The 19,277-nt window shown below is 48.0% G+C and overlaps 1 long non-coding RNA gene across 1 annotated transcript in view; it reads right to left on the bottom strand.

Annotated features, from left to right (window-relative positions):
* The window catches only part of LOC111814702, a 63,393-nt gene extending 46,416 nt beyond the window's left edge, over positions 1 to 16,977 (bottom strand). Inside the window, exon 1 of the long non-coding RNA XR_002819620.1 lies at positions 16,711 to 16,977. This is a non-coding gene — a long non-coding RNA (uncharacterized LOC111814702). The remainder of the gene's footprint in view (positions 1 to 16,710) is intronic.
* Between the last annotated feature and the right edge of the window lie 2,300 nt (positions 16,978 to 19,277).

The raw sequence follows: 19,277 nt of genomic DNA, 5'->3' as shown, positions 1-19,277 counted from the left end.
AAGTCCAAAAGTTGCAGAATGGATTCACAGACTGCAGGGAACATGCTGTCTTCTCATTCTATAAGGAGCTTCCAGGCCGGCATAGATTCATGGTTTTCCCCTCAAAAAAAAAAAAAAAAAGTGTTCTGAGAGAGAAAAAAGCCTCCTTTTTTTCTTCTCTCATCTTTCTTCCACCCCTCCCTTTCTCTGACCCTTGTTTCTCTGTAAGAACAATCCCCAGGCTGGGGATATCGCTCAGTCAGTGGTCGAGCACTTACCTAGGTTGTAGGCTCTGGGTGTTATGCTCCACACACACAAACACACAAAAGAGATCCTCTAATGTGAGAGGCCCTGGGTGCCATCACTCATACACACACACACACACACACATAAATTGTCAAACATGATGGGCACTGTGGAGTGAAGAGTGCCTGCATTGATGTCTACTGAACCGGATTTTATTCTCAGTTCTGTGCCTTACTATACGGTACTGGTTAAGTCACCTAATGTCTGTGGCCTTTGCCTTTTGTTTTCATTTTCTTTCACATAGAAAACCAAGAGGTAATAAAAATTTTCATAATTGGGTAGGAAGAAATCAGACACGAACTTGACCAGACAATAGAGTAAAGCAGAGAATCATGCCCAAGTGTAGATGATTCTACTAGACTAGAAGGATTCTAACAGGTAGCCACTCCTCTGACACTTAAAAATTCACCTACTTGAAGACAAGTCATTTAGGCCAAGTTTTTAGGCTATGTTTTTATAAAGTACCTAAAAAGCAAAAAGTAGGATAAACATCAAAGTTAAGATGCTGATGATCTCTTTTTGTAGTTTTGATTTTGTTTTTTGCAGTCCTGGGGTGTCCCCTCAAGAAGCCATCAGGCTTTAGTTTATTGGTTACTCTTTATTACTCAAACTGGGTTTGACATGCATGGGCATTTTTGTACTTTATGGAATCACTGTGTAATATATAAAACGTTCAGTTTTATAATACACAACCAAAACAATTTTCACCAAAAGCTCAAATAAATATTTCTCTGGACTTTTAAAGATCAATATAAAAAGTTGTGTGTGGTCACAAATATTCTCCCACTAAGCTTGAAAAAGGTAAACATCGGAGCCAGGGAAGTAATTCAGTAGCAAAGTGCATGCTTAGCGTGTGCAGGACTCTGGGTCCAACCTTCAGGACCATATTTAATATATGTATCATGTCCCACCAGTCCAAGGGAAGCAAATGAAATACACCTCAACTATTCCCATCTTCCAATTCAGTGAAATGTAGAAACTACACAAATGGCACAAAGCACAAAATGAACTGTGTGCTTAATAGCATGGTAAGCCCACTTCAGAATATTGAGATGCCAAATAATTAGTACTCGAAACATACACCTAAGAGAAATATATTCAAAAATCACCTCTGAAAGTTAGTGTTCAATCCAGTTGTTTGTTTTTACTGACACAAATAAGAATGGCAATAATTTACTCAAGTAAGTGAAGCCTTTCTAAACCTCTCCAGTGAATCTACCTGTAAAAACAAAGTGCTCTGATCTCTCAAATTTTCCAACAAGAAAGTATAGGTCATTCAGCAAAATATATTTACTGTACACTACCATGACAGCTCCATAATTGTTATCATTATGACGCAGTTGTATAATGGAAACAGATGTTCCTTTTTCCTTTCCACCACGCACGGGGAAAGCACAGGTTTGCTGATACAGCATGGACGACTACCACAGCATGCTAGAGAGAAAACAGGCATTAGCACGTGACGATATTAGTTTTTACTACACAACTAATTGCATAAAAAGTATAACTTGAGATCATTAAATCAATATAATTTTCAGCACTGCAGAAAGGAAACAAATACATTTGTATAACCAGCCTCTCTCACATCTGCAGTTTGGGAAAATATTTCTGAGAGATTAAGTGTATACAAAATGCTTCTGTTGCTTGCAGAATACAAGGAAAAGAGTGTCGTGTGGTTTTCTTTGCTCTAGTGCCAAATTAGGATGCTGCCTCTACAGAGAAATTTTTTTTATGTACTAGTATATATTGATAAAACCTTTCTGGAAAGTGATTCGGCAAGCAATATAAAGAATCTTGAAAAATATTCTTTCCTTTCTGCCCAAATAATTTCTAATAATATATTAAAGAGAATGAACATAGAAACTGTAAAAGATTTACTTAACTGCATATTAATGAAAACTTAGAAATATTTTTCTGAAATATAGCAATGATTAAAGTATACACATTAAAACAGCATAGTTAGGCTTTTAGGGTGATTGCCATGGACAGTGCTTGCCCAACATGTACAAGGCTTTGGGGCAAGCACCAGAAAAAAATAATATATAAATAGATAGGTAGGGCTGGTGAGATGGCTCAGTGGTCTAAAGCACCTACCTAGAACAAGCTTAGCAAAGCACAGGGACCGCGGTTCAATCCCCCAGCACCACATGCCAGCCAGCCCCGCCCCCTGGTGGGCTGAGCCGGCCACACACACACACACACACACACACACACAAATAAATAAAATTTTAATAAATAAATAAATAAATAGGTAGATAGTCCTTATATTACATTAATTTTTTAGAAAAAAAGGTTTAGGAAAATAAATATCATTTCTAAAAAAATAAATAAATATCATTTCCAGTTTTTAAAAATTATCTCTTATGAGGAGACACTACTTTTTAAATCAAAAGGTATTTGTTTTTAAATAGTTAAAGCTTTGTATTTAAGTACTCCTGGCCACTGTCCAAAGTTTCTAAAAATTCTTATAAATACTTAATGGTAAGTTGACTTAAAGTTCTAGACACGTCATTTTACCCCAAAATTTGGCATAAAAAGGAAAGGATTTGTCAGTCACATAGATTATACATTTTTCCCTTTGTTAAACAAGATGCTTGCAAATGAGGAAATGTTTTTATGAAAAAAACTTTATAAATGCTTACTTACAATCAATCTACTAGTAAGCTTTATATATATATACCATCAATTTCAGACATGTTTCAATTAAAAATGTTTCTAAAGCAGAAATGTAGCTTATAAATTGCTCTCCCTGGTATGCAAATAAAAAGTTTGCCACGGCTTTCCTAGGGCTCCGAGTTTCCTGGTTCTGTTTGTATAAGAAGGAGCTGATTTGTCTTAGGCCATTACTGTCTATTACTTCTTGAAGTCTTGAAGAAAGGTGGGAAGCAGCAAATTCTGGCAATCTGCCTAAAGAGAAATCAATGAAACAAATTAATCCTTCCCTGGCTGCAATGACACAGTAATCCATCATTCAGAGCTGTTTTTATACACCAAATCAGAGAGCAGAGGGAAGAGCCCTGGGGGACATCACAGACAACAACTTACACCAACACTGGGAAAATACTACAGAATCAGTTTATTTAAAGCGGATAGATTTCAGTTGATTGCCTATTTTGTCAAATAAAGATTTTTCTCCCACACCGTGGTGAACTCAAGGGCCAATGACTATATCTTGAGAATTCAGTACAATATATGCCGGCCAATGTCAATAAGGAATGAATGTTTTAAATAAATTAGCATCATTAATTCATCAGCTATCTGGCTAGAATAATATTTTTGTTCCAAACTTTCAGGTATTTATACATGTTTCCTTTTTTCAGTGGGACTAACTATCAATTCACCTACTAATATACAACTTAACTAAGCAGCTCCTGGCAAACTACACTTGAGGTGTTTATATACACACAAATGCACACAGACACACACACACACACACACACACACACAAGATGAAACATTTGAGAAATATGTAATGTCCTAGATATTGTGTAGCTTAAAGACTCACATTTTTTAATTTCATCTCTTGTGCTGTAAATTCCAACTCAAAAATCCGTTTTTAAATATGGATATATCCATATATATATATATATATATATATATATATATTTGTAAATATAAATGTTAGGACTATTAGCACAGCTCAGTGGACCAAGCACCTGCTTAGGCAAGTACAGGGACGAGGATTTGATCGCTGGCACCACATGCTGTGCTGGACCGGCCCCCACCCCACCCCACCCCACCCCCCGTGCCCTGAGCCAGCCACCAAGACTGGGCATGGTGGTGCAGGTGTGTAATCCCAGCACTGGGGAGGCTGAAAACAGGAGGATCCCTACGAGCCTGAGCTGTGGAGTGAGACCCTGTACCATATAAATATATATGTTTGCAAAAGGCAATAAATTATTTGGTTTATGATACAGTTGAGAGCACTAAAAGATAACATAAATGTTTTTTGAGGTAAACATAACCAATGTAAAACAACATACTGTATTCACATTAAGTATATTTGCATTTATACAAAGCATATACATATAAATTTATTTATGCTTTTGTGGAAATGTATGCACCTGACTGTGTTTCACTAGAGGAAGTATTCTAAGTAGAAGCATATTCCTTAGATGAAAATTAATGACAAGAACTATAAACTCAAGGTGTATTACTTTTGTTGAAGGCACATCTCATTTCTAGGGTTAAAAGTTAAGTATTAGTAAAAGGATTTTTAAGAACTAAATGAACAAACAACAAAATAAAAAAGCCTGCCACAATAATCCCCGAAATGTGAAAACCCCAGAATATGTAATCACAGATCTGAAGTAGAAAAAGAGATTAAAATAAATGGTAACCAGTCAATTTCTGAGGGGCATCTTCGATTTCAAGGTCTATGGCCATGTGATTGCAATTCCTAGTCAGGCTGATGCATTTTTAATTCAATGCATGAATCTAGTATTTATTGATTTAATAAGGTTAGGGGAATTACATTGTTGCTGCTACTGATGAACTGTCAGCAATTTAATTTAGTGAAATCTTACAGAGAAATATATGTATTTCTGGACTTGAACTTGGGATCCTCTTGCCTCATCAGAGCTCTGGGGTGTCAGGCACTCAACCTCACTGGTCAGACTTCTTAACTTACTAAAGATGCCAGTCACTAGCTGATTGAGCTTACATGAAAGGATTGCAGCATAAATTTACAGGTGCACCTTCAAAATTGAGAAAAATTACCAATTTCCCTATACCCACCCTTTGATTTCTTCTCACAAATGTTGAGATACATACACGCAGGAACTCGTGACCCCCTTACCTTGTCACCTAACAGGGTGTACTTCTCTCTGAACCCAAACATTTTCCCCAAGATTATTAGCCCTACCCTAAATTCCTTCAAAGCAATTCTTCCAAAATACAACAAAGCAGAGAGTTTTAAAGTATTTGCCTCGCAAGGTGGTATTATAGGTTCCAACCTCAGAAGGGAATAAAAATATCCACCAAAGCGCTAGAAGCCAACACTTGTGAAACTCTGTCCTCTGTGCTTTTTATTCCCCCAACCTGGATGCCTGGGAAGCAGGTTGCATGGCCTTCTCCCTGACTTTGAAGAATGGATAATCCAGGGATGGAGCTGCTGCTGGGGTCAGTAAAACTATGCTAATTGGTGAACCTAATTGCTTCAAGCAGTCGTGCCTCTGAAAAGGGAGAGCCCCCTTGATGGAGTCAGTCTGTTCCTAATAAAGTGAAGAAGCACTGAATTAAATTCCCAAGGAAGGCCCTATAAAAGTTTCCACGGTGTAACCAAATGACTTCACCTATGCTGTTACCTCCAAGATGACATCTCTGAAAGAAAGCAGACCCCATCGGGCTCCGTATTCATAAATTGGCTGAGCTTAGGCCAGTGAATCTGGATTGATTTAAAAAGCCTTCTTCATCCTTCCAATCAAATGAAGTCATTGTTAATTAGACCCTTTCTGTTAACAATGTCACTCCTCTCCACATTACCTGCTCACACTCGCAGCGCCTCCAGTGCAACATCTGGAGCTCCGATTCTGGGCAATCAGCGCTGAGAGGTGGTGGTATTTCCGGCCCTCCATCCCTGCCTGGAGGAAGACGCTATTCCTTGCGGTAGTGCTGCACGTACCAACTCCCTAACTCGAGAGATTATAAATCAACCTCTGGGAAAATTCTTGAGATGTAGTCTCCCAAGATCTCTCTCTCTCTCTCTCTCTCTCTCTCTCTCTCTCTCTCTCTCTCTCTCTCTCTCAGAGGATACAATAGTTTTTCTATGCTTGTAGATAGATATTTAAAAATAATAAATAAATAAAATAAAACCCGAAGGCCCCAAAGTTAACTTTCGCTGGTTTTCTCAGTTTCTTACATATAGTAAAACAGAAAATCTGGTACGAGGTCCTCCAGCCGAGATCCAGACCCTGGCTGTCCAAGACAGGGCCAACCGCCCCACGGCCCCCACCGCCCCGCTTCAAGGCCCACGCGGAGGACTCGCGGGAGCGGCTTCGCTGCATGGTGGCTCTCTGAGCACTACAGAGCCGAGCGGGGCCTGCTCTCACTCCACACTGCCCATCCTGCGAGCCTCGCGGTACTGACCCGGGGCGTGCACAGTGCCCGTGCCCACCCGGGCCGTGGCCCGGGGTTTGGGAAGCGTGCGCCACCCCCCGGTCGGGCCTGATTTCCTCGCTGAGTCCCCGCGCAGGCTCCGCTTTGTCACTGGCGCTCTCTGAGTGCAGCCCCTTCAGGGCTCGCGAGCGCGGCCTCCCGCTGTCTGGCCTCGTTCCCTCCGCCCCAGGCGCTGCCATGGGTCGAGCGCCGGGCCACCACCCCACGCGCGAGACCGTGCGCCCGGGCGAGGGAGTCGCCGGCAGGGGCTGCTCGCGGTGCAGCGCTCGGGGTCGCAGTTCACGCGCTCCTGGGAAAAGGGTGAAAGGGCCCTCCGTGGACCTTGGTTCTCGGGTTGAAGAATTCCTTCGCAAGGGAGCTCCTCTGGGGAGTGAGGGATGCACGCAGTGGGGGCCTCTACGCGGTGGGACAGGCCTGGAACTAGGGCCAACGCTGCCCCGGGGACCAGCAGTGCCAGGGCCCTTGTTCGTGCGTGGAAGGTGCGAGTGGAGCCCTGGGAACCTCGGCGACCCAAGGCATTCGGCTTGTTAAGGACACCTCGGACTCCGTGGTCAGTGGGAACCTGCAGCAGGTCCCAGACTCCAACCCAGTGAACCAGGGCACGAATTGGGACCCTGGGGCCTTGTAGCTGACTCAGAGGGGCCGAGGATGAGCAATGTTCCTGGAACCCTGCTGGCCTGGGACTGAGAAGGAGCCAGGAGCTCACTCCTTATGGAACAGTGGGCCTTGGTTTCCAAAAGACCCGCCCAGGGCAGAAGCCCACGGGGTTAGACGGCAGAAAGAGGGAAGGCACCACACCACAAGGAGATCAGCACACTCTTGGCGTTGGGACTCTTAACCATCAAATCCTTGACCTCAAAGCTTTCCCACATAGCGACATCGCTCCTCCGCAAGGAAGTTCCCTGGGGTGCTTCGGTCCCTGCCACGGAAGGCTCCAGGAGGAAGATAGACCTTAGCTGCAGCCTTGCACCTGCGATCTCTCAATGTAGTGAAATACGGGCGGTAATTGGGGCCATTTTTCCTTCTGCTTCCAGAGGGAGCCAAAGCCTGAAGCACTAAGATGACCCTTCCTCCAAAGTGTAAAACAACTGCAGGGACACCACTGCCTGTATCTTGTGGGGGTTCGCCTCCCCTACTAAAAAGGCGATCAGTTTTTCTTTGCTTTTCTGTCCTTGCTTTAAGTTCTGTGCTTAAGCCCAATAAAACACTCCTTTGACCCTCTAGAGACTCAATTAGAATGGAGCAAAGGGAAATCAGGCCAGACAGGAAAGGCGCAAAGGGGAGAGCGGGAGCAGAGGTCCAGGAGGCCGCCACACATGGGTGGGGCTGACCCAGCTCCAGCGCAGGAAAATCCCAGTGCACAGGGTCCTAGGGCTCCGGGCAGACTCTCGCGAAGGGTGGCCACATGCTCAGGGCTGCTGTTGTCCAGCTGCGCATCTACGGACAGTCTGCGAGAGCAAGCACACAGCATGCTCTCACACCGACGTGTGCTGCTGGCCCGGCGCTCGGGCCCCACTGCGGTTGTTCAGACAGAGCAAGGCCACTTGCCCATTTCTCTCACTAGACTACCAGTATCTCTGGGAGAGGAGGCGGGTATGCGGCATGAGTGTGCCGCCCAGCCCCACGGAGGAAAGGACAGGGAAAATGGCAGAGCCCAGGGGCAGGCAGCGGCTTCTTTGGCTCCTCTGCGCCAGTTGGCCAAGTCGCTTGTTGGTCCTAGCTCATCGGGCTCAGGTCCCCCCTGCAGCCACGCGAAAAGCTCCTGTAGGTCGGCCCTGCGCTCTTAGTGGCTCGGGTTATCCAGGCCCAGGGAGCTGGACTCAAACCGCTCTGACCCCTGCAGCTATCCCCAGCAAGAGCGCTGTTTGCCCAACCTCCGGATCCCTGTCCTTCCTTTCCCCACACCTCCCAGAGAGCAAGGACTCGCTGGTGTTTGGGGTGGTTGTTGTTCTTTTAAAACTATATTAAGGGATCATTGCGTCTCCCCGTCAAGTCATTACGCCTTTATCCCCATCAATTAACCACACCTCAGAGGACTGCTATTAAGAGCTCAATTGAGCTGCAAAAGTAGGGATCCCGTTTCAGGCAGATGTTGTTAGATCCTGCTGAGAAGCGAGGCTAGCAGGGCCCGACCCTCGGCTTTCCGAGACTGGTGGAACTGCGTGGCACCGGGCTGCCGGCCGGGGCAGCAAGGCTGGGAGAGAGGTCACCGCCCGACACTGCGCTGGTGCTCCAGGCGTCAGGAGGATTGGCAGGGCCCTGCCCCAGCCTTGATCTCAAGCTCTGTGCACACCAGTAGGAAGTGTCCCCACAGCTGTGCCAGGGAGAACTCCCAGAGCAAGCTGTGCGTTTTTGCGCAGACACTTTGCCGTGTCCTTGAGGCCTCGCTCCCAGTGGGAGGCCAGAGGGTGAAGGTATAGGGAGGAAAAGGCAGACAACGGCGTGGCCGGCAGCAGTCCTCCGACGCACTCCTTTTCTTCCTAACACTCAGTGCAGCCTCCTCAGTAGCAGGGGGGCCCCCCCTCATCCCAGAACTTCTGGGCGCTAAAGGCGCGGTGCTCTCGGGGTGGTGGGTGTGGAGCTGGAGAATCTGGGTCTGAAATGTGAGGATTAGGACAGAAGAGGTACACTCGGGGCCTCCGGGCCTCCGTGGCTACCAGCCAGAAGTGGCTTCCCACCCTTTCTCACTGCAGTCACTCAGGAAAACTTGGGGCACTGCTGTCCCCCGCAGATGGGGAACCCTGGGACCCTGAAAAAAGGAAGGAAAGGGGGGAGAGGGCCCTCGCTGAAGATACAGGACTTCACTCTCAACATTGGCCACAATAAATTTAGCCAAAGCTAAAGGAGATTAATTTCCCAGCATAATCCAATTAAAAGATTTCTAAAGTAATCTTTTTTGAAGATGGGGGGAAAAAAACAAGTGTATGGCTGAAGAAAAAAAAAACTGGTTATGATAACAATGATTTATCCCCTCAGGGAGGCACCCTGGCACAGCTCTCTGCACCATACTGGACCAGAACCACCCCTGGGCACTTCCACTGCCCAGCCTTCGCTGTCCTGAAAGACTGCCATCTATCACGCCCGCCGACCTGGCCAGAAGAAAAGGCCAGGACTGGGGTTGCTTACAAGCACCATAGAGTTTTTTAAGTGCTATTAGATTTATGATCTCTTTTTCAACGCCCATCCAGAGTAATTAGCACATATGTTCTAAATAGATGATAGTTTTGTGAGCAATAAAGCAATTACCCATCGTTGGAGCTGACAGTTCCTCCAACTAAACTCCAACCAGCAGCTAATTGGAAAAGTCATTTCAGCTACATCGTCTGCAATTAGTCCTGCTAAACTACTACACCCCAACTAGCTGGTTTGAGGTTAATTTATTCAATCTTGTATCTGCTTGGACAAGCCTTCACCATGAAGGGACTTGCCTTTTGCCTCTCCAGACTGTGCCCAGGGACTAGAGGAGCAGGTGGGGGTGAACAGCTGAGATTGGGGGCCAGGGTGGCTGCAGTGCCAGGGGCCACCCCCACCCTGTCACTGCTCAGCTTCAAGGCCAGTGTCCAGTGTACTGAACACCAATAGAAAAAAACATTGTTTTTCCTGCTGGGCAAAAAATCAGAAGAAACTGCTCGGTTTATGCTACCAGAACCTTTCTTTAAAAGAATAGAAATCACTGCAGAGGAAGCAACTGCATTCTGAAAGTTCACCCACCCTCACACCCACTCAGAACTAGGGGCCACCCTGCTGTTCCTAAGGGACAAACACAAACGACACCCACCAAAGCAGTTCTGAACCCCGGCTAGAAGAAGAAGCCTGGGGGGGGGGGAACTAGCAAGGTCAGGAGGTACTGCTGCATATACTGAGTCTCTCTCTCTCTCTCTCTTCCTAACTTAAGCCCAACAAGTCCAAGATTTGTGCACACTGAGTGGAAAAAATGTGCTAAACGTCAGTTTGACACCCCACCGGAGCTTCCAAATATCCAACGGCTGAGATTCTTCTACTTAATTTAATCTTTATTGGACAGGGCGGCTCCTATGCTCCTATTCACTGGGAAACATATCAGTTGGGGTTCAGAATTGAGGGCAGGAAGGAAAGGAGTTAAAGAGGGATTAATCCCCCCCTCCTCTCACTGAGATTTCCAGCAGGCTGGGGAGGGGGCTGTTGCTCTAGGTCCCAGCCTTAGTCAAGGGAATCTGGGATCTGGGGGATCTGGACTGACAGGGCGAGACGAGAACGTGTAACCCTGGTAACCAAGCATTTCCTTAAAGGAATTTATAGCAAAGTGTCCCAGGCTCTGGGAGCAAAGGGAATTTTACTCAGAAGAACACGGCAGGGCGGGGGGAGCCTACTTCTTAGGAGGTAAGCTCAGCACTTTCAGTCCTAGAAATCAAATATCCTTTTCTGGGTAACCATTCATATTTAACACCCACATTTCTGTTTAAAATAAATGCAGCAATGCTCAAGAAGACAACTTGAATGATGTACAGTCAGCACAAGACTTACTAAAATAATTCTATTTTCAAAGCAAACTGTAATTAATTGCTCAGCTTCAAGGATTTAGGGGTATCTATCTAGAGAGGAAAAAAAAATACTTTTAAATTGCCCAATGCCGGGCCCTGATTTTCCACTTACTTACTGTGTTTTAACTAATTTAATTCCAAGCAAGACAAAAAGGGAAAAATTCTTGGTCGAAATGAAAAATAAAGGCTCACATACCCTGTTACTTCCCACCTGCCACATCATCTTTATTCTGGAAAGAAAAACCCTCAAGTGTGACTTCTAGTTGAAAAAAGAAAGAACATGACTTCTCTGAAAGGCTGTGCGCTGTACCCTCAATCATTGGCTTTTCTGTTCCCTAAGACTTAAATAAGACCAGACAAGAAGAGGTGGAAAAATAACCAGCTAGATATCACCTGGACTTGGTAGAGACCATGAATATAGATGTGGGTGTATAGCCACACTTAGGCATAGAGCGAGAACAGCTCGCCCACCCCACCACAAAATCATGAGAAACCTCGACACCACCACCCGTGCACCCTGAAGAGCCTCAGAGCACACGTGTGCAGGCGCAGTGCCGTGGGGCTCACTGGCTGTCCGCACGCATGTGTTTACTTCCCCAGCAAAGGCATTTTTGTTGCTCCCATAGTTTCTTTCCATTAACAGCGATTAGATGATGTCTATTCAAAGTTGCTGATCCAGAGAGAAAATAAGAGTAGAGAAAAGGAGATTTCAAGTGACCTCCTCAACCCTTTCACACCAACCTGAGCCCTAGAACAGCCAGGGATCAACTAACACAAAAGCCTTTTCCTTTCTCTTTTCAGCTTCAGAAGATTTTATGCAAGGAGTTAACAATAAAACAGAACTATCCTTGAGTTTTGTTAAATCATGCATTTGGAATACTTTATTAACTCCTCCTGTGGATGAGCTATAATTTTTCTCCACCTCCGAGATGGGTAAATAAAATATACACAGCGTAGCAAAGGGCATGATTATTTACTACTTCATGTGGTCTCTATCAGTGGTGTACTATGCTCATTCTTTTTCATTTAAGTTTTACCCAAATCTCTTTCTTCAGGGATGGAGGACATTGTAATAAACATATCTTTCCACTGACAGTTCAGGAGGAAATGTTAGGTGGACTCTTTAGAGCAACCTTCTGATAGGTAAATACAATCAGAGAGTAACTGCAGTTGCCAGCAGATCCGTTGGCTTTTCCAACCAGTACTTTCCCACCAGTTTATGTCATAGGCAGTGAGGAAAGTGACATTAAAGACTTAAACATATTCCAGCAGTCTTTAGTCAGTGAAATGTCCAACTCAGATCTACTTCTGATGGGCTAATCCTGTAGTAAGAAAAATAAGTGTTCTGACAGGTAACTATTAAGGGAGATGATTATATAGTGCAGTTGATTGTACTGTCAGGGTACTTTAACAACCTTCAAACTCATTTTAAAACTTCAATGTTTCATCCAGACCCAACCCATTTTCCCTGGGAAGAATGGCCATGCCATTATTCCTCCCTCGTATTGGGCATTAAAACTAAAGAAATATGTTTCATAATTAAAGTCTCCAGTTCTTCCTTCTCTTTTGCATAAATGCATTGAGATAGCCGAGACTTGGTTTCTTTCAAAACTGAAGTCTATATATATATATATAGAGAGAGAGACTTTACAGATGCCCTAGGAATGACTGCCACTTCTACTTCTCTAAAAAGGCTTGATTTGCATCCAAAGGGCTGTCTTGCTCTCCTGCCCTCCTCCAATGGCTGCTACTCTTGAGTCTTCTAATTGGAAACCCAGGCATGCATGGGAAGTTCTCCCTTACCACTCTTTTCCAAACTACATGTTTTATTTTTATTTTTTCAAACTGTGTGTTTTAAATGGCCGGTTGGAGGAAGGAGGAAAAGGAAAAGCAACAACTAAACCATTTACTAAGGTAAAGCACTTATCTCTGAGCTTTTTAACCCAAAAGTGACAAAGAAAAAGGCCTAGGGCTATAGCATGGTAGCGCACTACCACAGTGACAGTCCAGAAGGAAAGGCTAGGTGCGCTCCTTCGAGCAACCTTTTGATAGGTAAATACAATCAGAATTGCCAGCAGCTCTGCTGGCTTTTCCAACCAGTACTTTCTCACCAGTTTATGTGCCAGGCAGTGTCTATGACTACACGGACAGGCTGAGAGCACCCCACTCCCAACCTCTCCATGATGGCTTCATCCTGACAGAGACAAAACTTTGCACAGATGCACTCAGTCCCAATGCAGACTGACTGGAGTCCTAGGAAGGGAAGGAGACATTCCAAGCTATACTGAAACCTTAAGTGTGTTTTGGTTTTGCTTTTTACCAACACAGAATATGAGATCGACATCCTCTTGCCTCTCTCTACCCTCCCCTCTAAAAGATCTGTGCAATACCATTTTGTAAAGACCGTTTTTAAAAACACCTCCAACTGTATTCTTCCACACCTTAATCCCACACTAAGAGAGGCTAATTGATTTCATACTTATAAAATAAACTGTTGAGGACAGGTCTGCATTAATGTCAGAGGAACTGCCCATGCAGCTGGGCATCATGGGCATGGTCATCAGAGTGAGGACTTTGATAAAACTGGATAGTTTTTGTCCTGTGGTCTCTGTTCTAATGACTGTGGGTAAGGAGGAGGTGTGCAAGAGAATTTTCTACACATATCTGTTCACCTTCAGAGTCCCATGGCTTGTGAACTGGATTTAGAAAATGATTTTACAAAACCACCTTTATTCAGTGTGACTGACAAAAAAAGCCAAAATGAGTGATCCATGGCTTTAGGAGAGCAAAATGCCAATGTCAAAGAGGCACAGGATTAGGAAAGAATGGTTCACTAATTTCTTCCTTGTAAGAAAGATCTGGAGGGGTGGGTGGGTGTAATGGGCTGAAAGGGCTGCTTCGATCCAGACTCTGGAACTGGAGCACGAGTCAGTTTTGCATGTGCCGCCACAGATTTCTTCTCCTCTCCTTTTCCCACCAGATCACAACTACTCACTGGCTATCCAGCTGGGAGAGATCAAGTGTTGTGTGGTAGGTCTTTTAAAAAGTGATTGATGCCCAGCCATGATGCGGGCGGCCCACAAAAGGTATTGTCATCTTACTGCATAAGGCCTCCCCCTGAGCACAGAGTAACTTCTCCTGCCTGGGGTGGGGGGAGTCACACTGGAGATGCCCCACGTGCTGAATAGGGCTGTGAAGACCAGGAAGGCAAAGGAAGCCCCCAGAAAGAAAACCTGGGGGCCCAGGCCACTTCCAGGCCTTCTACTGCCCAGACTGGCCTCACCAGGAGAGAAAATTTGGAGAGTGCAAGCACGAGGGAAGCCCCAGCGGTCTGGCTGGATGCATATCCTAGGCACCGCGGTTCTGAGCCCAAGAATCATGTCTAGCTTTCATTTGTTTCCGGTTTGGGGGGTGAGGTGAGAGTAGAGGAAGGAAGTCCGAAGAGAAGATGGGTGAAGTAAGGGTAGAAACTGCAACTGCTTTTTCTGCTCCTGCAGCTGAGCATACCTGGAAATGTGTGTGGAATTTCACTGTGGGGTCTCAGGAGCCCTTGAAAAATAGGAGCGCTTTTCCGTTAAGTGTCCTGCCCAACAATAGACGCCGTTATCTACTGATTGGGTGTGGGATGAATTGGGGCCCAGGACGATCGTGCCAAGTTGGACCAGGATCAAACCACAGGCTGGAAGAGAGAAAGCTAGGACTGTCCAGGACCCAGGCTGACCCCTCAGTTCCTCCCCTGGAGCCGTTTTGCTGGAGGCCGAGCTGTAGGCCCAAGGGGGGGCGCTCTGGAGGTGTACACCCCAACAGCATGAGGGCCGGAGGGGGGTCAGCTCCCCCCATACCAGTTTTCTTCCTGGCCTCTCTCAGGCAAGAAAGTGGGCGCATTCGCCTGAAGGAGCAGAGCAGCTCCCCTCTGAAAGCAGAGGGCCTGGATACTCTGAGAGCCGCTGCTGTTGGCTGCCTATCCCCAGTGCCAAGGGGTGGCGTTGAGTTTTGCACTGTCGCCTGCCTTCCCGAGCAGCCGGCGGCCTCTCCATCGGTCTTGAGGGCCCCCTTCCCTAACCCCAGGGTCACGCCGGGTCCTGGGGGGTCTTTCGTAAATTTGGAAGCGGAGAAGGGCCACCGCGGAAAAGGTGGGCGCCGCTGCTCCGGCGGAGGCTCGGCTGGTCCCCGGCCCTGCCGGGCCCCGCCCGCACGCTAGCAAGGCCTTAGCCCAGAACAGCCAGGGCCCACCAGGCTGCCTCACTCTGCAGCCACCCAGCCCCCCGCGCTGTCCCCGCGGCTGCCCCCGCCCCCCGCGCCAGTCCCCGGAGCCCGCCCCGCGCGCCCTCTGACGCAAACGCCCGCCCCTGCCCAGCACCGAGGAAAATGCTCCTGTTGGTTTTAATTGAGGATCTTGGTTTCACACACACACCCTCGGTCCCCACCCCAGGAGCGACCCCCTCCCCGCCCCCGGCCCTCTGCTGCAGGGCTCCGGATCCTGGCGCAGATCTCGCCGCCGCCGCCGCAGGTTCTCCACTCTAGCAAACGGCTAGAAGTCCCTTTCAAGCCGCCGACGCGATCGCCCACCTCCAACAGGCGGCCATCGACCGCGTTCCTTCAGGGAAGCGCGTTACAAGCGGCGCCCGTAGGTGGGCGGCCGAGCCGGGCTCCCCAGGTCCCGGGATCTGCGGGCGAGACGCAAGCACAGAGGCCAGCGGGACTCCAGGCGCTGCCCGCCCCGCGGGGCCAGGCCGAGGCCGCTGCCTGCCGCGGTGGAGCGGGGAGCCGGGGCAAAGCGCCAGAGCACGGGGTGCTGGAAATCTGTTTTGAATCGGGGTGTAGCGGGGCTAGCGCGATCCTCCCCTCCAGGGTGGCGCCGCGGCTGGACCGAGGCCCGGCAAGGGCCGAGCTCGAGCAGGCCCAGGGCAAAGTTCTCCGGTCCCGCGCGGGCGGCCACAAGCCACCCAGACTCGGAACGCGGCGCGAACCGGGTCTGCCTCCCTGCCTGGTGGCGTTACAGCCCCAAGTTCAAAAGAAACGATCGCCCTGGTGTTACTTGCCTGCTGGGGCCGGACTTTGGCGAGTCTCGCTTCTGGTGCCCACGACGCACGGTCCGGGGTCCGAGGCGGCTGGGCGGGCGCACACACCCGGGGTCCAGCAGCGGCCCCGGGCCCGCGTTGGCGCCTGCTTCCCCCACCCCCCGCGCCTCTCTGTACCTTTCCCCCGCCATCTGCAGCACTCTACAAGCTGCCTGAGCTACCCGCTCCTGCCTCTGACTACACGGGGAGGAAAATGCAGAATTTGTAGACAAATTCACTCTTTTTTCTTTCTTTCCTCCTTCCCTCCCTCTTACCCTCCCCCCTTCCCTCCCAGTATTTTAATCAGGTTCCTTCCACCTTCTCCCTGCCCAGGAGACGTGAGCACTTGCGTTTGGGTACCGGGGCCGGGGCCAGGAGCCCTGCCACCCCCGGTAGCCTCCTCGCCATCAGCTGCATACAATGGGCCGCCGCGCGCGGAATGCGCGACACTCTCTCCATTATTCGAGCTGGAGGGGCTGTAAGACCGACACGAGAAAGCCTTTATTCTGTTCTTTAAAAAAAAAAAAAATCACTCGTCACTAAGCGGTCTCCGACACCCGACTGGGATGGTTGGAAAGACCGAGAAGCGCAAAGCCACCCTAGACGCGCAGTGCTTCCCAAATCCCTCCCTGGTTGAGATTTAAAGTGAGAACGAGGATTTAAAAAAAAAAAAAATCCACCAACCCTACCTCTGTCAACACATCGTGACCGTGCACTTCCACGTTTACCTGAGGACGTGTTGGGGCTCGAAACACGCGAGCTGTGACAAACTTTTACGCTCTCCGGAGTCGAGGGGTGGGTAGGCGAGCGCGGCTCCCACCCGCGGTGGCGGCAGCGGCGACAGCGGAGGCTTTGTCACTCGGCGCGCCAGCCCGAGCCTGCCTAGGGGAGCGATCTCCGAACGAGGGGGGTGCGAGTGTGGGATTGGAGAATATGTAACTAATAGAAGTATCATTTTCCCCCAGTACGATCTTTCAAGGAAAAAAAAAATCCATTGAAAGATTTTCAAAGTGCTGTCTTGGTTTAGAGAAAAGACACAGGCTGCCTGCGGGGAGGGAGGAGGGACTGCGCCGTTGCCGCCCGCCAGCGGCTCCCGTCCGCTAGGTGGCAGCCGGAGCCAGCGATTCCTGCGGGCCCCGCGGCGGGACCGCTCCTCCGCCCGCCCCTCCTCCGGCGACCAATCACCGTCGGGAATGGGGGCTCAGTCGCCCGCCCCCCTTGCCCCCTCCTCGCTCTCCCCTTCTCCTCCCCCTCTCCTCCTTCCTTTGCTCTTTTCCTGGGACTTTGACTTGGCCTCCCTAACCACCCCCCACACCATACGAAGACTTACTACTGTCTTATTAATAATTATGGAAGCATTGTTTGTAGTTGGAAGAGCCTGGATTAAAAGAAAAGAAAAGCCAGATTGATTGGAAAGTTTATTTTCAAATCATCTTTGCGATAAAAAGGAACCGCTGATTCAGATCGAAATCACAGCAATAGTTGCCAATTTCACTGGTGTGCATTGTCGTAATCAAACCTTCAAAGCCAGGATACACTCTGGATCAAAACACAGGAAGACGCTACCTTTATTCCAAACACACACACACATATACACACACAAAATGAACAGAACCAGACTAGGATTATGACATATGAAAAGGAAAAACAATCCAAACCCTGTATATTTGGCAAATCACAAAAATGGAGAGGGTTGCTGTCCCACCTAAATGTTCACGCCAACATTTTCAATGAGTCTCTTCACGCTCATAAAATCTAATTTTAAAAACTTTTCAGAATGGAAATAATTTCATTCTCTCTCTTTTTCTCCTTTTTTCCCATAGCAAGACATTCTCCCCCTCGTCCTCCCTTCCCCCTCTGGGGCGTGTGTGTGTGTGTGTGTGTGTGTGTGTGTGTGTGTGTGTGACCATAGACGACCCATACTAATCAGGTCTCAGAGTAAATAGCAGCGCAGGGCGATCTCCATGTAAATTGCGCTTGTCAGTAGCACCCCCCCCCACTTTCTCTCCTCCTCCCCTCGCTATCCCAGACTGTAGGTAGCTAAGAGGGAGGGGAAAAGAAAAAAGAAAAAAAAGAAAGAAAGAAAGAAAGAAAAAAGAAAGAAAGAAAAAGAGGAGGGGGAGGGGCTCGGCAGCCAATGGCGTGCAGGAGGCTTGGCTAACCTTAGCCTCCCATTCTCTCTCCCCCCGATTCAGGGCTCTGACCAGTCAGTCGCCTTTGATTATCAGTTGCCAGCAGCCCTTCTCTCCGCTCCTTGACACGAGCTCCATATAAGGCAGCGATCTCCATAGAAACGTGTCAGTTTCAATAGTAGTGTCAAAGTTCACTATATACAGACATTCGCGCAGATCCCCCTTTCGGAAACACTGCTCTGCGAGTCCTCCCGTTTAAACGCATTCAATTTTTGGGTCTCTCTCTCTCTCTCTCTCTCTCTCTCTCTCTCTCTCCTTCCTCTCTTCCTCTCTCCCCCCTCCCTCTTCTGTCTTCTCTTTCCCTCTCGCCCTCTCTTCTCTCTCCCTCTCTCTTCTCTCCCGTTTCTCTTTTCTTACATATTTTACTAGTTGTTCCCCCTTCTTCTCTCCTCCTTCTTCTACTCCTTTCTCTCCCTCCTCCTGTCTCTTTTACTCCGTTCCTGCAGAGGAGAGAAAGCTAAACTTGAAAAAAAAAAAAAAAAAAAAGGGAGGAGGAGGAGCACCCCCTTCGTATTCTTATCGTTATTTTATACATATATGATTTTTTTGTAGGGAGGGTGTTGGTTCCCGGCTGAAGAGCACTTATTTAAAATACTAAAAAAAGAACATTTTTGGGCGATCTCCAGGGTTTTTTTAACTAGCTCTGTGTGTTATAGCAGAAGAAGCAGAAGAAGCAAGAAAGGAAAAGAAGAGGATTATTTATTCGACCTACTTTGGATGTCTCTCTCGCTTTTTCTTTTTCCTTTTTTTTTTTTTTTTTCAATTATTTTCTTCTGATTTTTAATTTTTTTTTTCCTGTCTCGCTGTGAATTCGTCGCCGGCGTGAATTATCCCGCATTTTTCTCCCCCTTCCGTCACCTCCCGAAAGAAGAAGGCAGCGAGAGCCCGGCGCCACCGGCACAACAAAAAGAGCAAAGTGTGTGATCCTCCTCGCCGGCTGCCTCCCGCTCTCCAGCGCTGCCTTCCTGAATGGCTGGCTGCGTCCGGCCCTGGACCTGGCCCCCCGACACCAGCGCGCCCTGATCGCCGCCGCCAGCCTCGCCCCGCGTCCGGCTCGGCTCAGCCCGCCGCTCCCCGCAAGCTCGCGCCCTGCGAGGGCTCCC

Source organism: Octodon degus, unplaced genomic scaffold (genome assembly GCF_000260255.1).
Source record: "Octodon degus isolate 3935 unplaced genomic scaffold, OctDeg1.0 scaffold00009, whole genome shotgun sequence".
Taxonomy (NCBI): Eukaryota; Metazoa; Chordata; class Mammalia; order Rodentia; family Octodontidae; genus Octodon; species Octodon degus.
This window is presented reverse-complemented; position numbering and strand designations above follow the sequence as displayed.